Raw genomic sequence first — 26,549 nt, forward strand, 5'->3', positions numbered from 1 at the left:
TTTTTGACTTCCCTTGTTAACAAAAGACATAAGTATACATTTTCTCAGCCCCTTATTTATGTAGATCCTTCATCTTTGCCTCTATTTGATCTTTTTGTCTTTTGCAGACAAACCAGGGTCTTGGTGCTCCTCTTGGCTTCCTATGTCTTCTTTGCCTGCACACCCTGGAAGAGCTATTTTGTTGCTTTTTTGAGCCATTCTGAGTCCACATTTACATATGGTAGTGGGCCGTGAGTTTGCTCCCCATTGGTCACGGGTGTGACTCTGAGGCCTGAATTTCACCCAATACACCTGGCAGGCGAGTTGCTTGGTACATCTCCATGGACTAGTGTCGTCTCAGCTCGCCCCAAATGAACGCTGGGCTGGGTTGTGGGGATACCCTGAGTAATGTTAGAGCTTGATTTGAAATCTGGCCTTGTTGCATGGTCGAAGCCCCTTTCCTACCTCCTAGACTGATGCTAATATCAGATTACACCTTGTATGAATTTGAATGTGGTTTGTGGTTAGGATCTTTTGATCGATTAAATCTTAATGAATGATTTATCACATCATGAGAAACATATTTTCAACACCTTTCCCATATGATAATTTGGTCTATGAGACAATGAAATTTCTTCGTCTGTTTGGCATCTTGCAGTACTTCTAAATCTGTTTCAAATATGGAATTCTTACTTTTGTCCAACATATAGTCCAGTGCCAGTTAATGGTAATATCTTTTGTCTACTTATGATTTGATACAGATACAATCAATTGTGAATCTTACACTAATAAGTTGAGCTACACTACATTAAGGCTTGTGAATTGTGCTTCAATTCATTTGACATTTTGAGTCGCCTAGCATAAGTAACCATCTTAGTCTGTTACTAGAATCCCATTTACAGATTATCTATGACCAGATCACATATATATCAAAATTGAGTTTGAAACAGCTTTCTGGAATGCTATGCTTGTGAGATTCTATAGGGAAAACCCTCAATGGGCTGCCTTTGAGTTCGACAAAGTTCGACAAAGTAATCTAATTTAACAGTCTTCAAAAATTGTATTATTGGTTGATCTCCTTTTGTTCGAGATTACTCCCTTAACTTTTTCTGTGGATAAGTAAGCTTGTTTAGTAGACTTTCTAGATTTGGTTTTCTTTCTTTGCTGTTCTGTTTAAACTGCTCCATTTTTACATTTTTAGATGGTCAATCCCCATAGGCCATAAGGGAAGATTTGGTTTTCTTTCTTTCCTGTTCTGTTTAAACTGCTCCATTTTTGCATTTTTCGATGGTCAATCCCCATAGGCCATAAGGGAAGCTTGGCATACTTTTCTGATCCCAATATCTGATCCCAATGTCTAATCAGTATGTGGGAAAAATGGGCAGAAATAATAGAATCTAATTAAAAAAATAAAAATTTGCACACATAATTATATTATGTTTCTATTTTCTTAATTCCATTCAATAATCCTATCATATTTTGTAGGAACCCTTCTGTAAAAAGGATTCACATATCTTATAAAAAGGATTTAAAAATAGGATACCTCCTGTAACAACTTAATATATTGAATTGTTTCAATAACTCAATTGTACAAACAAACACTTCTTAAATAATTATTTTCATATCTATAATAACTATAACAACTCACATAATTAACTTTTATGAATATTACAATTTTCGACCCAAATTTTGAAACCAAAATCTTGTGACCATCTTTGTTGAAAAATAAAAACAAGAATACAAGAACAGTAGACACCAAAGGGAGGACAACAAAACTTTAAAACAGAGAATATATTTTCTATTTATACCTTAAATATTCTTTTAAAAAAACTCATACAAAATGTTTACGAACAGCTTGCTACTACATAATGACAAAATGTAAACAAAATAGCTCTAAATTACTTGTTATGTTTGCTCTTTCCGGGGTTCTTGGGTGTATTCACTAACTTGCAGCTGTTGTTTGTCTGCATACGAATTTGAGCTACCGTTCTGTATTTACCTATGGTTGTTGCTGCTGCAACACTCCTCTGCTCTGTTCTTCTACACACCACTATTCATTCTACATTCTTCTATTTCATTTTTTTTCTTTCTTCTGTTTTCTTTCTGCAACAAATTTCATCGCAATAGATTTGGGTCAAGGATAACTCAATATTAATTATTCCAGCACCCCCATTAATCTTATGTCTCCTTTATATCCATTGTATGTTTCTAGGTCTGAACTATGTGTTTTGGAACTAACTATATGTGACTTCTAGAGCTGATTATGAAGGGCTCTAAAGTTGTTGCCATAGGCATTCAAAACTATCTTTTATTAGTAGCTTGGTGAAAATATCTAGGAGTTGTTACTCAGACCTACAAAGTTAGACCTTGATTTCTCTATGTTCTATAAGTTCAGTTCTTTTATGAAGTGACACTAGATCTCAATGTGCTTGCTTCATCAATGGAGTATTGAATTTTTTGTCAAAGCTATTGAAGGTACATTTAAAAGGAAGTTAAGTGTGGAATAATGCTTCTAAATACAAAATCTAACAGTTAGATGCACATAGGCAATACTAGTTTCAAACATTGAAACAAATAAAAGCATATAACACCTGATTTATGTGGGAAAACTTTTGGGAAAAAACATACACTCCAAAAGATAGAGCTGAATTGTATTACCAGTAACAACAATTACAATGTAATGCACAAAGTCTATATGCTCTTTTGCACAAAGTCTATGCTCTTTCACGAGTAGCTACAATAACAAAGAAGGTTTCTGGAGTAATTTTGGCAGCATAACATCTCAAAAAATAACCAAAATCTCATAAAAACAACTAAGGAACCAACATATTTATAGAGCTTATGCATGAAAGTAGGCTCATGGTTTCCAAAACCATTTCCCATGCCTAGGTAGACAAGTGGTGTCCGAAACAACAATTTTCCATCTACTTGACACATTGCAAATATAACTTTTTAAACCACTGACACTTGTCCTTCTATAACGATAACTTTCCATATACAACTACACCCACCACATAGAAACTTGCCAAATTGGCATGGGCATCCACCATGCATGCTAAAATAAGCTCATCATATATATAAATTGTCAAACATTAACTCATCTTAACCCAAGTCTTGACTTAGCAGTTTCCATATCCCGCCAAAAGCTATCTCAACAAAAAAAGGACACATGACACTCAAGCACTCCTTTGAGAGTTTTTTATATACTCCTCTCTCCAAATGAGTACCCAAGTGACAAGTGGCACAATTCCATGCTCTACACTTTCCATGTAGGAAGCCAACTAACAATTGGTTCCTATAAAGTGACATAGCAACTTAAAAACTTAACTCTTAGGATATAATGAATAAAATATGCAACATGGTATTAAATAAATCAATTAAATCACGCTAGGGCTATCAAAGGTTGAGACACCTTAATCCACGTTGTTGTATATGCAGCACCTAAACTGTACCATTGACCGTGTTTGTTAATTAATTAGAAATAAAAATATGATGAATTTTTTTTTCAATTAATTAATAAACATAGTCAATGCTACAATCTGGGTGTTGGATAGGCGTTGCCTTAATCCACTATCAATGTTTATGTCAAATTTTGAATCCTATTTGTAAATCCTAAAGATCTAACCACTAAACCCTAGATCTTCAAACTAATTCAAGGGTAAAAGTACAAAGCTCTGTCGCACTTTTATAAAAGAAATGGTCAAATGTCGATTCAACTTTTTAAATCAAATCATTAGAAAGTGAAATATATGTTTTGAATTTTAGAATGATGTAAACTAATAAAATGTATATTCTTTTGTGTATATTATGTTTGTATTTTTTATAAAAATTTAAAATATTATTTAAATATAATTTTGTATAAAGTAAACACTATAATTTAGTTGTTGATAAAATGTTGAAATTGAAGTTACACAAGCCACCACTATTTAATAAATTTTTCTTTTCTTTTTTTCAATTTTTTTGGTATATATTGATAACTTGAAACTTTAGTGAATGGATATATTTTAAACTATTTTTTATAAATATATATTTTTCATTAAATTTGAAAAGTTGCGTGTACTGAAAAATAACTATTTCCATTTGCCAACACCTTTTTTTTTTCATTATTTATCCAAATTAGAAAATAATTATATCAGCTTGACATATATTCTTTTATGTAGTGCATCATATTTTTTCAAAAATTTTAAATAAATTCTAGTATTTTTTCTTGTCAAGATAATCAATCTTATATTTTAGCGTTGATGACCTACTTTCAATAAAAAAAATGTAAAATATAAAAAATAATTAAAATATTAAAAAAGATATATTTTGGAATATTCACTTGTAGATATATAAAAAGGTATTTTTACATTTTAAAAAAAAAATTATTTATAAGAGTGGGAGTTGTTGAAACATCGATTTTTTCAATTTTTTTTTTTTGGTAATTAGATCCAAAGTGATATAAATATACATTTAGTAGACACTTCTAATTGGAAAAAGATGTGGTCCATATATAACTTATCTATAATGATTCTATATAGACCACATGTTTGACTAAAATTAATTTTAGTTAGAAAAACTTAAATTCACTTTTGTTGGGTGACTGGGTTCTGCTCGCGGGGGGGGGTTTTCTGGGTTCGCAGGGGTCTGGAGGGGGTTGGACAGGGGTTTAATCTCCTCTTTTCTGCGGTTGGGTGTTTTTCTGGCCGTCGTCTGGTGCGAGGGTCTCTTGGATGGGGGGCTCGAGGTCGTTTGGGCATTTGGGCCGACTGCCTTGCCTCTCTCCTTATTTTGTTTGGTACGTGGGCTCTTTTTTCCATCGAGAATCAGGGCCTTGCTTCTTCCCTTGATTTGGAGATGGTAGATCCATCCTCTTTGATGCATGCCAATAACAAGGATCGGACTGAGTTTCCCCCTTCTGGGGAGGGTACCTCCTCGTCAAAAGGGTCTTTTCGAATTAAAAAAGTTAATGGATGTTTGGAAAGATCGGAAGATAGACCAGTTTTGGTTATTCAACCTGAGCAGGCTTTAGAAGATGTTGACTACTGGGGCAAGCATGCTCTTATATGCAAATTTTTGGGCCTTCGTCTCTCTCTTCCTGTGTTGGAGTCCTGGGCACGTCGGGTTTGGAACCCTGAAGGAGATATGGAGATTCTTTTAGCGGCTAATAACTACTTCCTGGTTATTTTTTCAAGCATAGCAGACAGGAATAGGGCTTTTGAGGGTGGCCCTTATTTCTTTAACCAAGTTGGGCTCTTCATCAAGCCTTGGCATATGGGCTTCAACTCTGCAGAAGAGATCCCGTCGCGAGTGCCTGTGTGGGTTCGTTTGCCGAGGCTTCCGTTGGAATTTTGGAGGGAAGATATCCTCCACTCAATCTCTTTACTTCTTGGGAAACCTGTTGGATCGGCTTCACAGACTCAAGATCGTAAGGTAATCTCCTTTGCTCGCATTTGTGTTGAAGTTGATTTGAATAATCCACTACCAGACTCTATGGAAATTTGCATGGGTTCTTCCTCCTGGATTCAGCAGCTAGATTATGAAACCCTCCCATTCAGATGCAGAATTTGCCATGAATATGGTCACCTTCATCGCAGATGCCCCAGATTGAATTCTTCCCCCTTGCCTACCTCTGAACCTCCTAGGTTGAACAAGGGGAAAGCCCCAGTGTCTGATGGGCCTATTGATAAGGAGGGATTTACCCCAGTTAAATCCCGTAATAAAGGCAAAGGCAAGAAGAGACCTTGGATGGATAGACATAATGATGGCACATTTAACAGGTTTGAGGTTCTGGATAGCGTAGTCCAAGAAGATGGTATTCCAACTGAGCTTTCTTCTGGGGTTAAGGGTCAAGTAGAGAATCAAGAGGTGGTCGCAAGGAAGGAGGAGCCGATTCCATCGTCAGGGGTTCAACAGGTTTGTCAACCGGCTTTGGACTTGCTCTCTCATGTTCAGAATATTGGTGGCCTCCAGGAGTCACAGATTACGGTGGGTAATGCTAGCTTGGCTCCTTGTCCGGAAGCTTTGAAGGCATCTGCGGATCCTGTGAAGGGTGCTAAGGCTCCTCCTGCCTTAGGCTTGCATCAAAAACATTTTAAAAAGGGGCCTCTAGATAAGCAGTCAAGGAGTGGAAGGAAGACTGATCAAGAGAAGGTCAAGATTATGGGGGATACTTTGGTTGAGTCTGGGTCTATGAAACCCATTGATTCCCACTTCTCCCACCCCCCTAAATGATAGTCTTATCTTGGAATGTAAGGGGGTTGAACAGCATCCCCAGACAAAAGGCTGTTCGCAAATTAATCGAGTCTCAGGCTCCGGATGTGGTATTCATTCAGGAAACCAAGCTTTCAGTGGATGGTTTGAATAATTGTGCTCTGCGTATCTGGCCCCAAGGCTACTGGCAGGGGGTGGGGGCGTTGGGCAGTTCTGGGGGGGTGGCTTGCTTTTGGAACCCAAGGAAAGTCTCCCCCTTATGGTGGGTCTCTAGTCGGTCTTCTATCTCTATGGTTGCCTCCATTTTTGAAACTGGCGAAAGATGTCTTTTCTCCAATATTTATGCTCCTACTGATCTTCTAGGTAAGACACACCTTTGGGATCATATCAATTTTGTCCGTTCTCTGGACCCATTTCTCCCATGGATTTTGGCTGGTGACTTTAATGCTGTTATTAGTATGGATGAAAAATGAGGAGGGTTAGCCAGGCTTGATCCTTCCTCTCTTTTGTTCAGAGATAATATTGGTCTCCTCAACCTTGTTGACGTGAAGCCAATCAATGGAGTTTTTACTTGGAATAATAGGTGATGTGGTGATGAGGCTATCTCAGAACGGCTTGATAGATTTCTAGTTTCCTATTATTGGATGAGTAGCAGGTGGACTACCAGTTCTGATATCCTGGATTGGAGGGGATCTGATCACTGGCCCATCAAACTTTGTGTCTCCTCTTATGGGGTCACCAAAAATCCGTCCTTCAAATTTCAATTGACGTGGTTACGGGATCACTCTCTTCGGGATCTGGTGCTGGATTGGTGGTACGAAGGGCTTCCTGCTCATGGGAGGGCCATGTACACTTTTTGCAAACGGCTCCAACATGTGAAATATAGGCTTAAGAGGTGGAATAAACAACGTTTTGGGAATCTGCATGCTCAGAAACTTGCTGCTCAGTCCAAGCTGGATAGTGTCACTCGTCAGATTCGAGACCATGGGCTGTCCTCTGACCTTTTGTATGCTGAGTCCTTGGCCCTTAAGGACTTAGAAGAGTGGGAGCTTCGGGAGGAGATTTTCTGGAAGCAAAAATCTCGTATTGATTGGCTTCAGGAGGGGGACAGGAACACATCTTTCTTCCATAACTCGGTCAAGGCCCGTAGGCAGGGGAGCTCCTTTTCCATGCTTGTCTCGAGTGATGGGACCCAACTCTCGTCCTATGGTGAAATTTCGAGGGAAGCTGTCAACTATTTTTCTAATCTTTTTACTAGGGAGAATATTGCTGCTAGAGCCGAGGAGAGGGCTATCTTGGATTCTATTCCTTGCTTGGTCTCAGATGAGATGAATGGGGCTCTTTTGGGTCCAATATTGATGCTTGAATTGGAGAAGGTTGTGTTTATTATGAAAAAAGGCAAAGCTCCTGGCCCAGATGGATTTTCGATTGAGTTCTTCCAGGAATTTTGGGAAATAATAAAGTTTGATCTCCTTGAGGTGGTTCAGGAATCCCTTAGGAACAAACAAATGCTTAAGTCTCTGAATTCTACTTTTCTAGCTCTCATACCTAAGAAGGAGGGGGCTAATCGGATGGATCAATTCAGGCCTATTGCTTTATGCAATGTTGTCTACAAGATCATCACCAAATTGATTGCTGAGAGACTCAAACCTCTCCTTGGTGCTTTGATTTCTGTTGAGCAGGGAGGCTATGTGGAAGGGAGACAAATCTTGGATGGTGTTGTGATTGCTACGGAGGTTATTCACTCTATGGCTTCCTCTAAGGAGAGGGCGATGTTCATTAAGCTTGACATGGCTAAAGCTTATGATCGGGTGAGCTGGGAGTTCCTTCAGAATATCCTCTTGGCCTTTGGATTTAAAGAGGAATGGGTGAGTTGGGTTCTCAGTTGTGTTACCTCATCCTCCTTCTCCATTCTCATTAATGGGGAATCTTCAGATTGGTTTAGTGCTTCTCAGGGACTCCGGCAAGGGGACCCTCTTTCCCCTTATCTTTTCATTATCATGGCGGAAGGTCTTGGTAGATTTATTAAATCTCAGGTGCGATAGGGTCATATTCATGGCTGGAGCTAGAACAGTGATCTCCCTCCCTGTTCTCACCTTCAATTTGTTGATGATACTGCATTGGTGGGCTTGGCTAGAGTTAGTGAGGCAGTGAATTTCAGGAGAACTTTAGACATCTACTTGAAAGCTGCTAGTCAGAGTATTAATGATGATAAATCTTCCATTTATTTCTTTAATACTCCTCGTCTCATTCAGTACAGGATTGCCAGGATTCTTAGATTCCAAATTGGATCTCTTCCCCTGATGTACCTAGGGATTCCTTTGGCTTTGGGACCCCAACGGAGAGGTTTTTGGCAGGGGATTTTGGATAAGTTCCAGAGTAAGGTTAGTCATTGGACTTACAGATGGCTCTCTTCTGCTGGTAGAGTGCTTCTCCTTAAAACTGTGGTGCAGGCTCTCCCTATTTATAGGTGTTGTGTGCAGATTCCTCCTGCCTCCTTTATGAGGGAGTTTGATGCTCTTTCTCGGCAATTCCTTTGGTCGGGAAACCTTCTTTCTTCAAAGTGGAGTTTAGTCAAGTGGGAATCTGTCTGTAGGCCGAAGCATGCTGGGGGCCTTGGCCTTAGGTCTGTGGCTCTTATGGTTTCGGCTTTGGCGGCTAAGTTGTACTGGAGATGGTGCAACAACCAGGATCAGGAGTGGGCCAAGATTCTTTCTTTCAAGTATGTTCCTGGGGTTGAGAGTCAGGAAGTGCCGTGGATTGCTCTGTTGGGCAAAGGTTCTTGCATATGGGATATTCTTAAGAAGGGAGCTCAGCTTGTTAGGAATGGTCTCTTCTGGATCTGTAATAATGGATCTGATGCTCTTTTTTGGTTGGACTCTTAGGATGGTCACCCTCCCATCCTATCTAGTTTCCCTCAGCTTCTGCCTCTTTGCCAAATGTTCTCTGATGCTGGGTGGATTAAGGTGAAGCATTTTAAAACTATTAAGCGTATTGGTCATCTGGAGGTGTCTTGCTGGAAGGATCCGCAAGAGTGGCCTGTGGGCGGTTCTGAGGAGGATCGGGCAGCTTTGTGTAAGGTCTTGGAAGGCAGGCTATGCAGCTCTCTGAAGGAGAGGGACAAATTGGCTTGGAGTCCTAGCCCAAAAGGTAATTATACTGTTGCTCAAGGCTATGCTGTGCTTGATAGGAATTTACATGGTCCTGCTGAGGTGCCTTGGTGGAGAAAGGTCTGGAACAACTTTTCTTGGCCCAAGTGTAACTTCTTTTTATGGTTGGTTGCCCAGAGGAAATGTCTCACTTGGGAGAACTTTCGTAAAAGGGGGTTTCAGGGACCTTCCATTTGTGTTCTTTGTTTGAGTAGTGAAGAATGCTCTTCCCACTTGTTCTTCCATTGCCCCTACTCGCGTGAGATTTGGCACAGATGGTGGGAGGCTTGGCATCATGGTTGCATTCATGCTTCCTCCCTTATTGAGTTTTGGAAGAGTCTGGGCAGGCCTCCTGCGAAGACTCCTTTTCTTCAGGTGGCCTGGTTCATTGGGCCTAGTTTCATCCTTTGGAACCTTTGGCTGGAAAGAAACCGTAGAGTTTTTTGTGATTCCAGATTGGATAGCGGTCAACTGTGGACAAAGATTATCAGTAGGCTTTAGGAGACTATTCATGCTAAATGTGATATGTCCATAAGCATTGATCCTGGGGATGTTGCGGTTGTGCGAGATCTGAGCTTGGGTGCTAATAGTAGGGGTTGCTCTGCTAATATTATGACCCGTCGTGTCAAGAAACGGGTCTTTCGTGATGGGAGATGGGCACCTCCTCCTGATGGGGTCCTGAAGATTAATACGGATGGATCTTCTCGGGGGAATCCTGGGCATGCTGGTATTGGGGGCATTGGTAGAAGTAAAGATGGTGATGTTGTTTTTTGCTTCTCTGTCTACAAAGGGCTTTACTCTAATAACCTGATGGAGGCCCTGGCTATCAAAACTACTGTTGAGCGGGGTTGCTCTCTTGGCTGGAGGAGGATTATCTGTGAGTCTGACTCTCAGATTGTTGTGGATATGTTGAACAACCAGAGGTTGGATGGTGTTAGTTGGCATTTAGCTTTGATGGTCAGACAGATTTTAAGTGTATTTAGCTCCTTGGAATCTGTCTCTTTCTGTCACATCCCTAGAGAATGGAATACCATGGCTGACTGCTTGGCGAAGTGGGCCTCGGAGAATGGGGATGGTTGGGATATCAGTGGTAGGGGTGAGTTACCTTCTGATTATCGAGGGATTTTGGAGAGAGCTTTATTGGAAGACAGGACTATGTAGTGTTGTTGTTTGGTTTGTTGGTTGTTCTCCTTTTTACTGAGTCTTTGGCTTCTGCCTTGTATCTCGATTTGGATTGAATAAATTTTATCCCCTTCTTTTCAAAAAAAAAAAAAAAAAGAAAAAAAAAAAAATAAAAAAATTCACTTTTGTTGATAAGTTGGCCTGAAATGTGACATGGTATTGTACTCTTATCTTCAACACCACATCAATAGAGATCTACAATGCATGCAAATAAAAATAAAATAACAAAGATTATACCACTCACATACAAAGTAGGCTTGTTTCCATTGTTTTCCCTGTTGGTATTTTGGTATGGTTTTGTCATTGATGTCAACACCTACTGAAAACAAGCACTTTGGAGATCCAGCAACATTCACCGACAAGCAAGTAACTATTGCACAGTTACTGGTATATGGTTCACCGGTAGGATATAATGTTCACCGGTATCTGGAAGGATATGGAAGACACTTGGTAATGTCAAAGACATTGTGTGGACACTTTGTTTTGAAGAATTGATCATTGGTATATTCATATTTGCATAGTTGCTTTTATCGGCAAATAGGTCCAGTGTTATCTAGGGTTACACCGGTTTATCTTTTCCAGATCAGCAAGGCACGCTATGGAGATGATTTATTATTGATGTAAATGCATTAAGCCGACATGTTTAATCGGTTATTGCATCAGATATTATATTGTATGTAAAATGTTTATTGTAATATCTTGTAGAGCCGACCTACTAAAATTGGTCTTAGGTTATGGTATAAATGTAAGATCTTATTTGTAAGATCAAGTGTGGAATGCGAAGAAGAATTGAGTGAAGGTATATGCGAGATTAAGCAAAGGTATACACGAAGACATCATTTGAAGGTGAAGCTAGGTTTTTGTATAAGCATATCGACATTACACTGGTAATGAATCCAATATATGAAGATGCTATTTTGTGCAGTACATTCTTATTGGATTTAACCATCCAACCGTAGTTAGTGTGACTCCCATTTTGTGATTGAGCAGTGAGCTCTAGGTTGTTGGCCTTTCTGCATGTGCAGACCCCATTTATGTACACTTACTATCTGCAGTAGTATCATCTAATTGTGGGTAAGGTTTCCCATTGTGGTTTTTCCCCTTACAGGGTTTCCACATACAAATATTGGTGTTATGTGTTGTGGATGACTTTATGTTTATGTTTCATGCATTAATCTTTACCGATATAGCAATTTACTATTAACACTGTCTACCGGCATACTCAATTGGTTTACTGGTATTAAGCATCAAGTTGGCTAATTGGTTTTTGGTTTGAATTTATTTGACAACTGATTCACCCCCCCCGCTCCCCCTCTCAGTTGTCTCTGGGACCTAACAATTGGTATCAGAGCTTAGTCCTCTTTTGCAGAAGTTTAACAACTTGAGGAGATCCAATGTCTACTAATTACTTCAGGAAGGATAGTCCTAAACTTGATGGAACCTATGGGATATGGAAGATTAGGATGGAGACACATCTGAATTGCATTGGTAAAGACATCTGGGAAGTTACAAAGAATGGTTATACTGCTGCTGTAGCTGGTCAGACTGCTCCAACTACCTTAGCTAAAGATGAAGAGAATGATTGCAAAGCGAGAGAAGCACTTTTGAGCGCATTATCAGATCAACAATTCATGGGATTATCAGATAGGTCTACTGCTAAAGCTATTTGGGATCATTTGGAAACACTAAATGAAGGAGATTCCATAGTCAAAATTGCAAAACTTGAAAGCTTTCGAGTTAGGTATGAACATCTGAAAATGGAAGAAGATAAAAGGATTTCTGCTTTTATGGAAAGAGTAAATGAAATTGTTTTGGGTATTAAATGTTGTGGAGGAACTCTGAGTGAGGATGAAATTGTTTCAAAAATCTTAAGAGGATTACCACCGACATATAAAATGAAGGTTACTGCTATAAATGAGTTAAGAACAATGCCTAATACATCAGTAACTAGGGATACATTGATTGGAAAACTTTCAGCCTTTGAAATTGAGGAATTTGGTCCTGTTGCTACTATAAAAACTGATTTGGCTTTTAAAGCATCAACATCATTTGCTCCATCATTTGACAAATCAAACTGGAGAGCCTTTTATGCAAGAGAACTTGAAGAAACTAGGAAGGAGAATGAAGATCTTGAAGAACTTGAAGCACTATTTGCAAGAAAAATGCCAAAAGGTCTAGTTGGAAGTAAGTATGAAGGTGAAGCATCCTTTAAATGTTTTAACTGCAATAAGATTGGTCATATGGCTTTGAGATGTCTTGATAGACATGCCAGACTAAGAGAAGAAGCTAGAAGAACATACAAGCCTAATCCCGAATATCAGAGATACAGATTTAAGAAGAACAAAGACAAATCCTGTTACATTGCTGATGAAGGTGTGACTGATGATTCTGATGAGGATCCAGCAGACAATGGATGGGTTTTTGTTGCTATAACAGAGGATCAACCGACACCTACTGCTCAACCGGTAGAACAAGCCCTAGCAGCCAAAGTTGAAGCAAAGGATGAATGGATCATTGACTCAGGATGCTCACATCACATGACTGGAGACCAAAGGAAAATTCTTGAACTTTCAAGAATACAATGGAGGTTTAGTAAGATTTGGAGATGACAAAGCCTATTCAATCAAAGGTAAGGGTTCAATATCTCTTGATGGTAAGCATAACACTGACAATGTCTACTATGTTGAAGGATTAAAGCATAATCTTTTAAGTGTTAGTCAATTAGTTGAGAAAGGATTTCAGTTACAATTTAAAAATGGTAAATGCAAAATCATGAATAGAACTGGTTTGGAAATTGCAACCGGTAATCAGACTAGAGGTAATATCTTTCATTTGAATAACAGTGAAAAGGCATGCTTAATTGCACATATAGATGAAAGTTGGTTATGGCATAAGAGACTATGTCATGTAAAATTTGATTGCATGGTAAAAATTAGTACTTCTAAGGCAGTTAGAGATCTACCTAAAATTGTGAAACCTCAGAATACAATTTGTAAGGAATGTCAATTTGAAAAACAAGTTAGAGCTAGTTTCAAAAGTATTCCAGAAAAATCCAATAATGCTCTTGATTTAATTCACACTGATTTATGTGGTCCAGCTAGAACTAAAAGATTACAAGGTGATAGATATTTCATGCTAATTATTGATGATTATTCTAGAATGTGTTGGATTACTTTTCTCAGAGAAAAATCAGAAGCACTTGGGAAGATCAAACTGTTCAAAGCAATGGTTGAGAATGACACCGGTAAGAAAATCAAATGTTTAAGATCAGATCAAGGAGGAGAATTCACATCTAAGGACTTTAATACATTCTGTGAAGTGAATGGAATTAGAAGACAGTTATCAGCACCTCGGACACCACAACAGAATGGAGTTGTTGAAAGGAAAAACAAAACTATCTTGGATGCAACAAGAAGTATGTTATCAGAAACAAATCTACCACATGTATATTGGAGAGAGGCAGTTAGCACTGCTGTCTATACATTCAACAAAGTTCACATCAAAGGTGAAACCGGTAAGACCCCTCATGAACTATGGTTTGGTAATACTCCTACTCTTAAGTATTTCAAATTTTTTGGAAGTAAATATTATATTAGAAGAGATGAGTATATTGGCAAATTTGATCCTAGAAGTGATGAAGGAGTATTTCTTGGTTATTCATCTAAGAGCAAGGCATATAGATGTTTTAATAAGAGATTGCAGAAAATTGTTGAGAGTACAAATGTAAAGATTGATGAACAATTCAGAGGAACTTCAAGGTATATAGACTCTGAACCGGCAACAAAAATTGTGACAAATGAACCGGTACAGAATGAAGATCCAGTTACCCCGGTATCATCAGAGGATTCCACAGTAATTGAAGAACAACAACAAACTAAGACACCCCGGTATGTAAGATTGAATCATTCTGAAGATCAGATAATTGGAAACAAATTTAAAGGAGTTATGACAAGAGGAAGATTGGAAAATGAAGAGGTATGTCTTATTTCTCAAATTGAACCATCATCTATCAATGAAGCATGTGAAGATAAATTTTGGATTAAAGCCATGGAAGAAGAATTAGGACAAATTGAGAAAAATAATACTTGGACATTAGTTCCCTGGCCTAAAGATAAAAATGTAATTGGAACCAAATGGGTATTTAGAAACAAACTTAATGAAGATGGTAAGGTTGTCAGAAATAAAGCAAGACTATTGTGTAAGGGATATTCTCAGAAAGAAGGAGTTGATTACAATGAAACCTTTGCACCGGTAGCCAGAATTGAGGCAGTCAGATTATTCTTGGCTTTTGCAACTCACAAGGACTACAAAGTTTATCAAATGGATATTAAATGTGCATTTTTGAATGGAGATCTTGAAGAGGAAGTATATATTGAACAACCTGATGGATTTTCCTTGATAGATGACAATGATATGGTTTGCAGGTTAAGAAAATCTCTGTATGGATTAAAACAAGCCCCAAGAGCTTGGTATGCAAGGTTGGATAAGTATCTTTTAAAGATTGGTTTTACTAAAGGAAATGCAGATAGCAATTTATATTACAAAATAATTAATGATGACATCTTGATTATTGAAGTATTTGTTGATGATATAATATTTGGAGGAAAAGATGGATTATGTAAGGAATTTTCTATTAAAATGCAGCAAGAATTTGAAATGTCTATGATTGGAGAAATAAAATTCTTTTTAGGATTACAGATTTCACAGACTGATAAAGGTATATTTTTGGGTCAATCCAAGTACTTGAAAGAATTACTAAAGAAATTTGGGATGGAGAACTCTAAACCGGTAAGCACACCTATGACTACAAATGACAAATTATCTCAAAGGGATGAATCTACGCCTGTTAATCCAACTAGATACAAATCTATGATAGGAGGTTTACTGTATTTGACACAAACCAGACCTGATATTATAAATGCAGTATGTATTGTTTCTAGATTTCAAAGTAATCCCAGAGAAAATCATGAATCAACAGTAAAAAGGATTTTTCGGTACTTACAAGGCACAACAAATCTTGGATTATGGTATCCTAGAGATGAAAATTTTGACCTATGTGCATACACAGATGCAAATTGGGCAGGAGATGTGGATGATAGAAAAAACACCACTGGAGGAGCATTCTTTCTTGGAAAGAGATTAGTTTCTTGGCTGAGTAAGAAACAAAGTTGTACATCTTTATCAACAGCAGAATCAGAATATGTTGCAGCAACAACTAACTGTACACAGGTACTATGGCTTAAACAAATGTTGAAAGCCATAAAGGTAAAATGCAAGGAACCCATTATTATATATTGTGATAACATTGCAGCAATTGATATATCTAAGAATCCAGTATTACATTCTAAAACAAAACATGTTTCTATCAAACTAAATTTTCTAAGAGAAAAAGTTGAAGAAAAAGAGATAAAACTGGTTTATGTGAATACTAAAGAACAACTTACAGATATTTTCACAAAACCTTTGCCTAAGGAGACTTTTAAATATCTCAGAGATCAGCTTGGAGTCATACCACCACTGGTAGAGACTTAGACAGTTGATGATTGTCATCAACCGATAGAATTAAAAGACAAATCTTTTACTCTGGTCTTTGATGAGAAAGCTACTTCTCAGGGGGAGTAGTTGGTATTTTGTATGAACTTGATTTTTTGTAACTTTGGCATTTGATGTCAAAGGGAGAGAGATATCTATGGAAAAACACATTATCTTTTAAGCAGAGATTGGTATTGAAAATAAATCTTTGGATAAACTCATGTTGCTCCCAGGGGGAGAAATTGAGATTGTTGGTTTTTGGTATTTGGCATTTCTGGTTTGGCACTTTGATGGTTTTTCCATTTTGTGTTGCCATCAATGCCAAAGGGGGAGATTGTTGGTATTTTGGTATGGTTTTGTCATTGATGTCATCACCTACTGAAAACAAGCACTTTGGAGATCCAACAACATTCACTGACAAGCAAGTAACTATTGCACAATTACTGGTATATGGTTCACCGACAAGATATAATGTTCACCAGTATCTAGAATGATATGGAAGACACTTGGTAATGTCGAAGACATTGTGTGGACACTTTGTTTTGAAGAATTGATCATTGGTATATTCATATTTGCATATTTGCTTTTACCGACAAATAAGTCCAGGGTTATCTAGGGTTACACCAACAGGTTTATCTTTTCCAGATCAACAAGGCATGCTATGGAGATGATTTATTATTGATGTAAATGCATTAAGCCGAAATGTTTAATTGATTATTGCATCGAATATTATATCATACATGTAAAATGTTTATTGTAATATCTTGTAGAGCCGACCTACTAAAATTGGTCTTAGGTTATGGTATAAATGTAAGATCTTATTTGTAAGATCAAGTGTGGAATGTGAAGAAGAATTGAGTGAAGTTATATGCGAGATTAAGAAAAGGTATACACGAAGACATCATTTGAAGGTGAAGCTAGGTTTTTGTATAAGCATATCAGCATTACACGGGTACTGAATCCAGCATATGAAGATGCTATTTTGTGCAGTACATTCTTATTGGATTTAACCATCCAACTATAGTCAATGTGACTCCCATTTTTTGATTGAGCATTGAGCTCTAGGCTGTTGGCCTTTCTGCATGTGCAGACCCCATTTATGTACACTTACTAATTGTAGTAGTATCATCTGATTGTGGGTAAGGTTTCCCATCGTGGTTTTTCCCCTTACAGGGTTTCCACATACAAATATTGGTGTTATGTGTTGTGGATGACTTTATATTTATGTTTCATGCATTAATCTTTACCAGTATAGCAATTTATTGTTAACACTGTCTACTGGCATACTCAACTGGTTTATCGATTTTAAGCATCAAGTTGGTTAATTGGTTTTTGGTTTGAATTTATTTGACAATTGATTCACACCCCCCCCCCCCCCCTCTCAGTTGTCTCTGGGACCTAACATTCCCATCTTCCATGATCTTGTATTTGATGTTGTTGTTCTCATATTTGTGTTGCATTTTCATAAGAGCTCAAGGAATAATAGATGTGGTTGTGATGATGTAAACCTATCACTGTAAAGATGATATGATGATGTATGCTAGAGTGATTTCAATATAATGTAAGTATGCTAACTTATGGAATGTGAGAGGAGGAAGCCTCTTTTATAAAGAGCATCCAAGAAAATCAAGGACTAAGATTAAGAGGTGAAAAGAATGCCCAAGATCACATAGGTGAAAGAGGCTCAATGGGATTGAAGGCTAGGTAAAGATGAAGAGAGGAGATTAAGAGGTGGAAATGTAACACCCTGCCAAGGAACCCTAGAGGATACAAGCAAAATATATAAGAAATGCAAGGAAATAAATTTTTTAAAGTAATTAAGAGTCAACATGCATTACATATACAAGTATAACGCTCAACCTCAATACAAGGTCAACTCCATGCTAACTAATTAAGCACATGTAGAAGGCTAACTCTTGGAACTCCTTCCAAGATAAATCAAGTCACCTCTAAGTGTTCTCTGATGTGGCTACCTTAGCAACTCATCCAAGATAGGGTCAAGAAATTGTGACCCACTAGGAGATGACTAAATCAACCTCCAACACTAAATCGAACACATCTATGTTCATTTTAAAACACCAATTGAAATTTTCTTATGATAACATCATGATACATCAAGAATAAAGAAACATAAGCGATCATACTTCGTGCTTGATTCCAAAACTGGTGCATGTAAAGTAATACCAATACATATCTAGTATCAATTATTACATCCGTCTCCAATAAGATTGTTCCAATCACAAAGGATCAATGATAGAACACGTCTCAATATACTAATGATTACATCACATAAGATAGAGAAGTAAAGGCACTAGTGTTGAGGAAGGGGGTAAAATCCATCGAACCAGTCACAAACCAAGTCCTTCGATCCCCAATGGTGTTTGGCAATGCCACCTGACTGTCTGGTACCCTCAAGTCCACCCCATTGTGCTCATGGAGATAGTCACATGGCCCAAATAGTCACACTAGTAAACAAAGAGCAATGGGTTTACACAAGAGCCAAACAATGGAGCAATTACTCAACATGAAAATATCAACCCAACAAGAGTAATAAAACTACAACAAGATGGAAATGCCAACAATACATCAATCACATCATAGAGAAACAATCAAATAAGAAAAGGCGTCTGAGCAACAAAAAAGTAAAATACCAAAAGAATGAAGAAGCATCATGTTGGAGATTGTTGGAGTTTTTTTGATAGCATGAGCTTGTATTGTTGTCATTGATGTCAAACCTAGTTATCCAAATGGATGTTGGTCCGTATATGGTTTAGGTTGTTGTGGAATTATATTTTATGTTGCAATTAATGTTTTTGGTGATGGTTATGTCATCATGTATTCAGGGCAGTCTAGAATGCTTTTGGTGCCCTTTGGCTATGTTGCTAATTGTATTGTGGTTTAGTGGATCATATTCTTTTGGTCTGGATATGCATTGGAAGATGTGTTTAGATGTTAATTTGGGTTTCATCATGGTGTGTGGAGATCCACATGGAGTATTTTGCATTGAAAGTAGTATTATGGCCATTAATTATTATTTTTACACGTTACATTTGGTTACACCTTTGGAGTATGTGTTAGCATGTGTAGATTGTTGGATCTATCATGGAAGGATGTATTGTGATATGTTTTGGTTCCCCCATTCTCCCAAAGTGGACCGATTTAAGTATTTTAGGTCCTGTGGCTTATTTTGTGTAATATTGCTTATTCTATTTTGGCCGACCCTTAATTAGGATTTCAATGTTGTATCCCATATTTAAGATGTCTAGATGGATAAATTGTCTGTGGATGATAAGTGAATTTGGATGTGAATGTTTTACAATAAATTTTGTGGTGATGTGAAAGTCAATTTGAGAAGAGTTTTGGAGGTGATATATTTTGCATGTGCCATGATGTTGGTTGATTAATATAGTTGTTCAAGGATAATTTCATGTTTAGGAGAATCCTTCTCAATTTCAATTTAGCTATTTCATTCATTTTGATTGATAGTGAGTCATTCGACAACAATTTGTATCTTGTCCTGAAGAAGTGATCTTCAATTGAGCAAGTACACTTTGTATCTTGCCTAAGGTTGTGTGCCTTAGTTCTCCAAGTCCTTCAGCTATTGGTGCTCCTTGGCAGTAATCCTAAAATATTGTAAATATTGTTATTCATATTGTGAGCAACATGGTTTTTCCTTGTTTGGGTTTTCCACGTAAATTTGGTGTTCATGCGTTAATAGTTGTTGCTTATATGTTGATGATCAATGTGTTAATGCTAAGTTAATTTTGTTTATTAATAATTGATTTTGAAGTTTTGAATTGATTCACCCCCCCTCTTAGTCCTTCCTAGTGTTCAACAATTGGTATCAGAGCAAGGTTCCTCTTTGGAAAACTTAACCACTCGAGTTATATCTAGAGATGGTATGAGAACTTCATGTTAAAGCACCGATGTTTAATGGAACAAAATTTAATTAATGGAAGGAAATAATGGAGTCTTACTTGGAAGCATTGCAGAATGGAATTTGGGAGATTATTCAAACAAGTTATCAATGCCCTCTGAATGCACCATCAACTCTAGATGAATTTAAGGCTTATGAGACAAATGCAAAAGCTAGAACAATACTTATCAATTGTCTTAGTGATGAAGTCTTTGGAAAATTTAAAGGAATGAAAGAAGCTAAGGGAATCTGGAACAAGTTGTGCTATGCATATGAAGGTGACCCAAAGACTCAACAAAAAAGACTTTTGAACTTGAAGCATAATTTGAAGGTTTTAGAATGGCTGATGATGAGAGTGTTGAGAGCTACATACATAGAGTGAATGATACAACAAAGGCTATATGAGCTATTGGTGGAATGTTAGAAGAAAGTTGATGTTATCAGAAATATCTTGTCTACATTGACCAAACCCTACAAACCTAAGAAGTACATGTTATTGAATAATGTCATGATCTAAATAACTACATATGTGATCAACTTATTGGAACATTGTCTACCTATGAAAATGGAGAGATGGAATATATAAAATACTATCAAAGAGAAGCTACATTTAATAATTCAAGGATATCAAGAGATGAACTGAAAACAATCAAGAACTTGGATGAGATTGAAGAAATCTTTGTAAGAAGACTAAAGAGGAGAACGGGAAAGTACAAAGGTAAGTTGCCCTTGAAATGCTTTAGTTGTGGAAGAATTGGTCATTATGCTTCTAAATGTATATACAAAGAAGACTACAAAAAATTTAATGATGATGAAAATAAATATTAGATATAGAAGACACGATTTTAAGAAAAGAATAGATGATAGAGATAACTTAGGGGAAAAAAATTTCTACTCTATGGAGGCACATTCATCTGAAGAAGAAGATGTTGAAGAATTGAATGAAGAATTTTTTATTTTTGGCTATAGAAGAGAAGAATCAAGATAGATCTAGAATACCAGAAGAGAAGACTACACTAAATTCTAAAGTTGAACCAAGATCATGGATCATTGATTTCGGATGCAAATCACATGACCGAAGATAAAGACAAGTTTATCACTTTGAAGAAGTATGATGGCAGTATTGGTAAAATGGTGTAGTACACCTTGCATAATGATGTTTCATTGTTGTATTATTTTATTATTGTGTGAGGTGGACATAAAATTATATTGTAATATCATATTGTATTGTTTCACCTAGGAGCACCTAGATGGCCGTGCAACATGTAGAGATTCCCTTGGAATATTCTTGTAACCACTTGATGAGTTGTATTGACACATTGGTATTATTATATTGTATTTATTTAATATTAGGGAATGCAATTGTGATGAAGTACCCATTATTAATTGTGGGTCAAGGGTAGATAGGAAAAATATTATATTTTATTATCACATGGTTTTGGGCACATGGTTTTGATGTAATACCACTTGGTGGTTTTGTGATTGGTTGTCTTTATAAAAGAACCACAAGGGTAGTTGTTTGGGTTAGCTAGGTTAGCATTTGTGAAGGTGGAAGCATGGAATGGGATGTGTGGATTCATGCTTGGTCACATAGAGATCTACACCACAAGATACTCATAAAAAACGAAACGCCAACCAAAGTATTGCATACTATCGGATGTCTTGTTCTATCTCACCAAGCCTATCGAAAACTCAATTTGACTTCCGGTAAAAGAAAATCTTGAATTGTGGATGGAATTACCGACATGAGTTTCCAACAACGACAACATTGGACCATCTATGCAGTGTCTTTTGCCAACAAAATCTACATGATAGGACTTCACAAACAAACCTACAATGTCTATCAAGTAGTCTTCCCAAGGCACTATATTCAAAAGACAATGAATATCCTATTGTACTAAATCACAAGAAACCAAAATTGAAGCAACATAAGAATCATCAAGAGAAATGGTAGATGTGATCTCAATAGGAGGAGAAGAAATTCAAGGCTTAAGAATTGGATCACAAATGAGAATTCCCAAGTTTAAGTAGCTAAAATTATCCTCAAAATCATAATCCACACTAGAAGTGCAATCATCATTTGAAGAATCAAAGTCATCAATAGGAACAAAGTCTAAAAAGAAGTAAAATTGAGATGCATGGTCCACCACCCCAATAGTAATGACTGTTTTACCGTCCAAGTCTTTGATGATAAGTAAAGAAAGGGTGAACTCTGGAGTCTTCCTTATTGCACCATGAGTGATTCAATAGATGAAACTAAGATTGTTTGTCAAGTGAGATACACAAAAAACATCATTGAAGGTGTTATCCCGATTGATATTCAGTTTATAGAGATCAAGACTTAGTAGCCGTTTGAAAGCTAGTCTAAGATTAAGTTCCATAGCTCATTGAAGAAGCTATTGATCCCTTCACAATGAATGATCTATTTGATTCATTGGTTGAAGAACCACCATTAGTAGCACCCCTGGATTGAGTTGAAAAACCAAAAGCAGGGGAAGCCTTTATAAATACATGGGAGGTATCAATTTGAGAACCACCAGTATCTTCACTAGTTCCAACTTATTTCCCAGTTAGTATACCTGCAAAGACAAAAGCAAAGGCAACAGAAGCATAAGTGGCATGCCAAGCATCCTTTCACTCGGTTCTGTATCCAGTTCCATCATATAGAATAGTAGGGCCCTTAGAATAGTAGGGGTAGAATAGCCCTACAATAACAACAACCACCCCCTATTCTAAGCAGGCTGATTAAGAAAGAGGTAGATTAGTTGTGGGCATGTTGCATATAGAATCGAGAAAAAACTATCGGAACTATAGTGTCCTAGAACTATTGCTTCCCACCCTCCCTATAGTTGGGTGGATTAATTAATGTTCCCTACTATAGGGAGGTAGCTATCTCTAGAATATTTCTCTATCTTCTCCAGATTCTATATGTAACATGCCCCCCCCCCCTTTCTATATATTGGTGAGTAAGGTATTGGCCACCAGAGTAATGGCCCATAGAGAACGGATGTGACCAGCAACCTCGGGGTTAGGAACTCTTTATTAACAACCCAGAAATTGGCCCTTCTGGCGCCCATTAGAATTGTAGGGCCCTTAGAATAGTAGGGGCCCACCTATTCCCTAGAACTATTACTTCCCAAATCGAAATAGGTGGCATGTTGCAAGGCTCAAATGATGAGAACATAGATTACAAAGATGTCATATAATGAGAAGTTCTTGAATCTAGAAGCCATCTTCATAAATCATGACCTATAGTAGCTCAAAGAGTTTTTCCTTTGTTCTTGTTGGAAAAATAGGTGTCGTACTCCTTGCATAATAATGTTTATAATTGTAATATTTATTTATTATGTGAGTTTCCCATGGATTTGTAAAGTAATATTTATTTATTTGATGTTGCACATGGAAGCGTAACATGTAGATATTCCTTTGAAATATTCTCGGGACCACTTGATGAGTTGTATTGTAACATTGGGATTATTATATTATATTTATTTAATATTGGGGAAAGTAATTTGATAAAGTACTCAATATTAGATGTGAGATTAATGGGGTAGTTAGCCCATGGTATTTGCACATGGTTTTGATGTAATACCACTGGGTGGTTTTTTGGAAGCTTGTGTCTATAAAAGAAACTACAAGGGTAGTTGTTTGGGTTAGAGCCAGGTTAGCCAAGTTTAGCATTTATGGAGGTTGGAAGCATGGCATGAGATGTGTGGTTACATGCTTGTTCGCATAGAGTGCTTGTTGATGACTTGTTGATGGATGGGTTTTGAAGGCTTTCACAGTTGTATTGTAATGTTGCATTTCTTAATAATACATGGTGATGGATGCTTTTGGAGGCTGCATTTTTCCTTCATGAGGGGTTTACCATGATATATCTTGTGTCATTTTTGATCGGTATGTTGTCTGTTATTTGCATGTGGATTCTATGTGATTATTTTGTTGAAATCTAAATTGGGTTATGTGGAAATTGTCATAAAGTTGGCTCCATTTTTGCTTACAATTCTTACTTGTCCCAAAAGTGTGATTCTTATAAAAAAAATTGCTTTGGAAGAAGAAATTAAAGTAGATATTCTATAAGGAAAAATGATTCTATTCTTCTCAAGAAGATGTGTCAATTCATTAATATTCTTCTTATAAAAATAGCATCCTTGATGTCTTATCTTCTTGCAATATGCACATTCAAGCTTTTCCTTCTCAAATGACTCCCCTTGACAGGGAGAGGATTCATATTCTTTGTTTAGCTACTTGTTTTCTTATTTTTCCTCTTACAAGGATTCCCTATTTCTTTCTTTTCCTTAGGCACCATTTCCACCAATGCCTGGTCTTGAGAAGACATTATTAGATCCATGTGAATTAACTTTTCTTCCTCTTGGATTAGGAGATTTGTAAAATAATCAAACTTATGCTCAACGCATGATCCTTCCATAGAAAACCTATGTGTATGAAATCCAAAAAAAAACACTAAATACTCATGACCAAGCTTGGATAACACATTACGAATGAAGTATAAATCCTCATTTTTAATATTGTATTCCTTTAATTTCTTGATTTTGGAGATGTAGTATTGGATGTGGTCAAAACTTCTTGATCAAGATTCATCAAATCATTATCAATATCATATCCCCTAATCTTATCAATTTTACCATACAATTTTTCAAGAGTCTCCCATGCCTCCTTAGGTGTTTTACATGATTCAATATGAAACAAATCAAATTAGACTAATGAACATATAAATCCAAGTTTATTCTCTCTTTTAATCTGTCATATTGTTAATGCATTAGGATTAGTTGGCTGAGAAATTATTTCATTTACATAGCCAAGATAACCCTTTCCCATGAGATAATTCCATACCAATTTATTCCATGATGCTTAATTATGTGATATTAGGAGTTTAATTTGAGATTTCCCCATCATTAGAACACAAAAACATGCAAAAGAATGCAATCAACCATAGCAAGGTTACCCCCAAATTCACTCAATCAAATAATCCCTCAAAGAAAATGATTTGGAACTTTCTACTTAGTGAGATTATAATGACCACTTGAAAAACGAAGGCAAAGTGGATTTCTAATTATAGTGATTGCAATTTCCACAATTAGGCTATATTAGACTTAAATCAATTTGCAAAAGAGAAAATGGTGATCTTTGCGTTAAATTTGCCAACAATAAGCCAAATAAGTCCATGTGTTGAAAGTAAAATTTATTATCACAATGACTACAAACTGATAGCACCACTATGAAATACAAGAAAAATTATGCACTTTCAAAAAAATTGCAAGGAGCCTATATGAGCTCAAACGAAGCCTTTTAAGTTGCAAAAAAAGGGATTACACGAATTTCTAAAAAATGCATGTAAGAAAATAAAAAAACCTGCACCACTGCAAAGAGCATAAAATTCTATCCCAAATTAAAAAAAGAATCTCGCAAAAAGGAGTTTAGATGACTGAGATATAATTGTTTGAAAATCACCTATGTAATTATGATGCTCGTATCGTTGTAGCACCTCCAAAATTCAAATGCCTATAGATTTAGTCTTTGATGTCTGATTTGGATGAAACAAAATAAAAAAATGACTTTCTCAAACCTTCTAAATCCAATGGTGACCATAGATTTGACCCAACAAGCTATTACTTTTACCTGTAATACAAACTCACAAAAATAAAACAAATCCCAAAATACACCAAAAATCTGTCAAAATGACTAACCAAAGGCATTCTATAAGCTTTAATATTATAACATCTGTAGCGTCCTAAAATTGTGACACTTGCAATTTCGACTGCATTTGGGTCTTCACGATGGTGGCGCAACGTTGAACTTGAATGGAGACCCCAAAACCTACTTGTGACATCAAAAACTGCATTTTTCTACACCTTGGCATGATCCCTCCTTGCACCCTGCTGTCTCGGGAGCTGGGACCATGGCGCCCAGCGCCCTGGTCCTTCAGGACTAGGGTGCCCAGCGCCCTGGTCCCCCAGGACCATGGCGCTCAGTGCCCTGGTCCCCCAGGACCATGGCGCTCAGTGCCCTGGTCCCTGGCCCTATTTTGGGCCCGGTCTCTTTTGGGCATCGGGTCTTTAAGTTTGCAATTCGGGAAATAATGTTTCGTGGTCAGCCTAAGGTCGGGAAAATCAGTCTATCAGCCCTAATTGACAAGTATATAAACTACTTTTCCTCTCCTAGAAAGGGAGGAAGGAAATAAGCAAGAGCAAGAGGCGAAAGCGATATTCAAACATTCAAACATTCAAGCATTCAAGCATTCCTTCAAGCAATTGAGCATTCTAAGTCTCCATTCAAGGCTAAGTGTTGCATTCAAGACAAGGATTCAACCATTGAAGAGGAGATCACATACAACATACAACGTACTACATACATTACACCTTCGCATGTAAGAATACAAACATTCTTACAACAAGGTATCAGTACTTGTTTACATTACAAACATTTACATTTACAACATTCTCATTTCTTGGTTAATTCCAAAACTGGGGTTTGACCTAAAGGCAAACCCCTCATCCCTAACCCCCCAATCGTCCTCTCTTTTCTATGTGTAGGTTGCAGGTATGCGGCTATAATTGAAGATCTGGAATCCTTGTGCA

Source organism: Cryptomeria japonica, chromosome 1 (genome assembly GCF_030272615.1).
Source record: "Cryptomeria japonica chromosome 1, Sugi_1.0, whole genome shotgun sequence".
Taxonomy (NCBI): domain Eukaryota; kingdom Viridiplantae; phylum Streptophyta; class Pinopsida; order Cupressales; family Cupressaceae; genus Cryptomeria; species Cryptomeria japonica.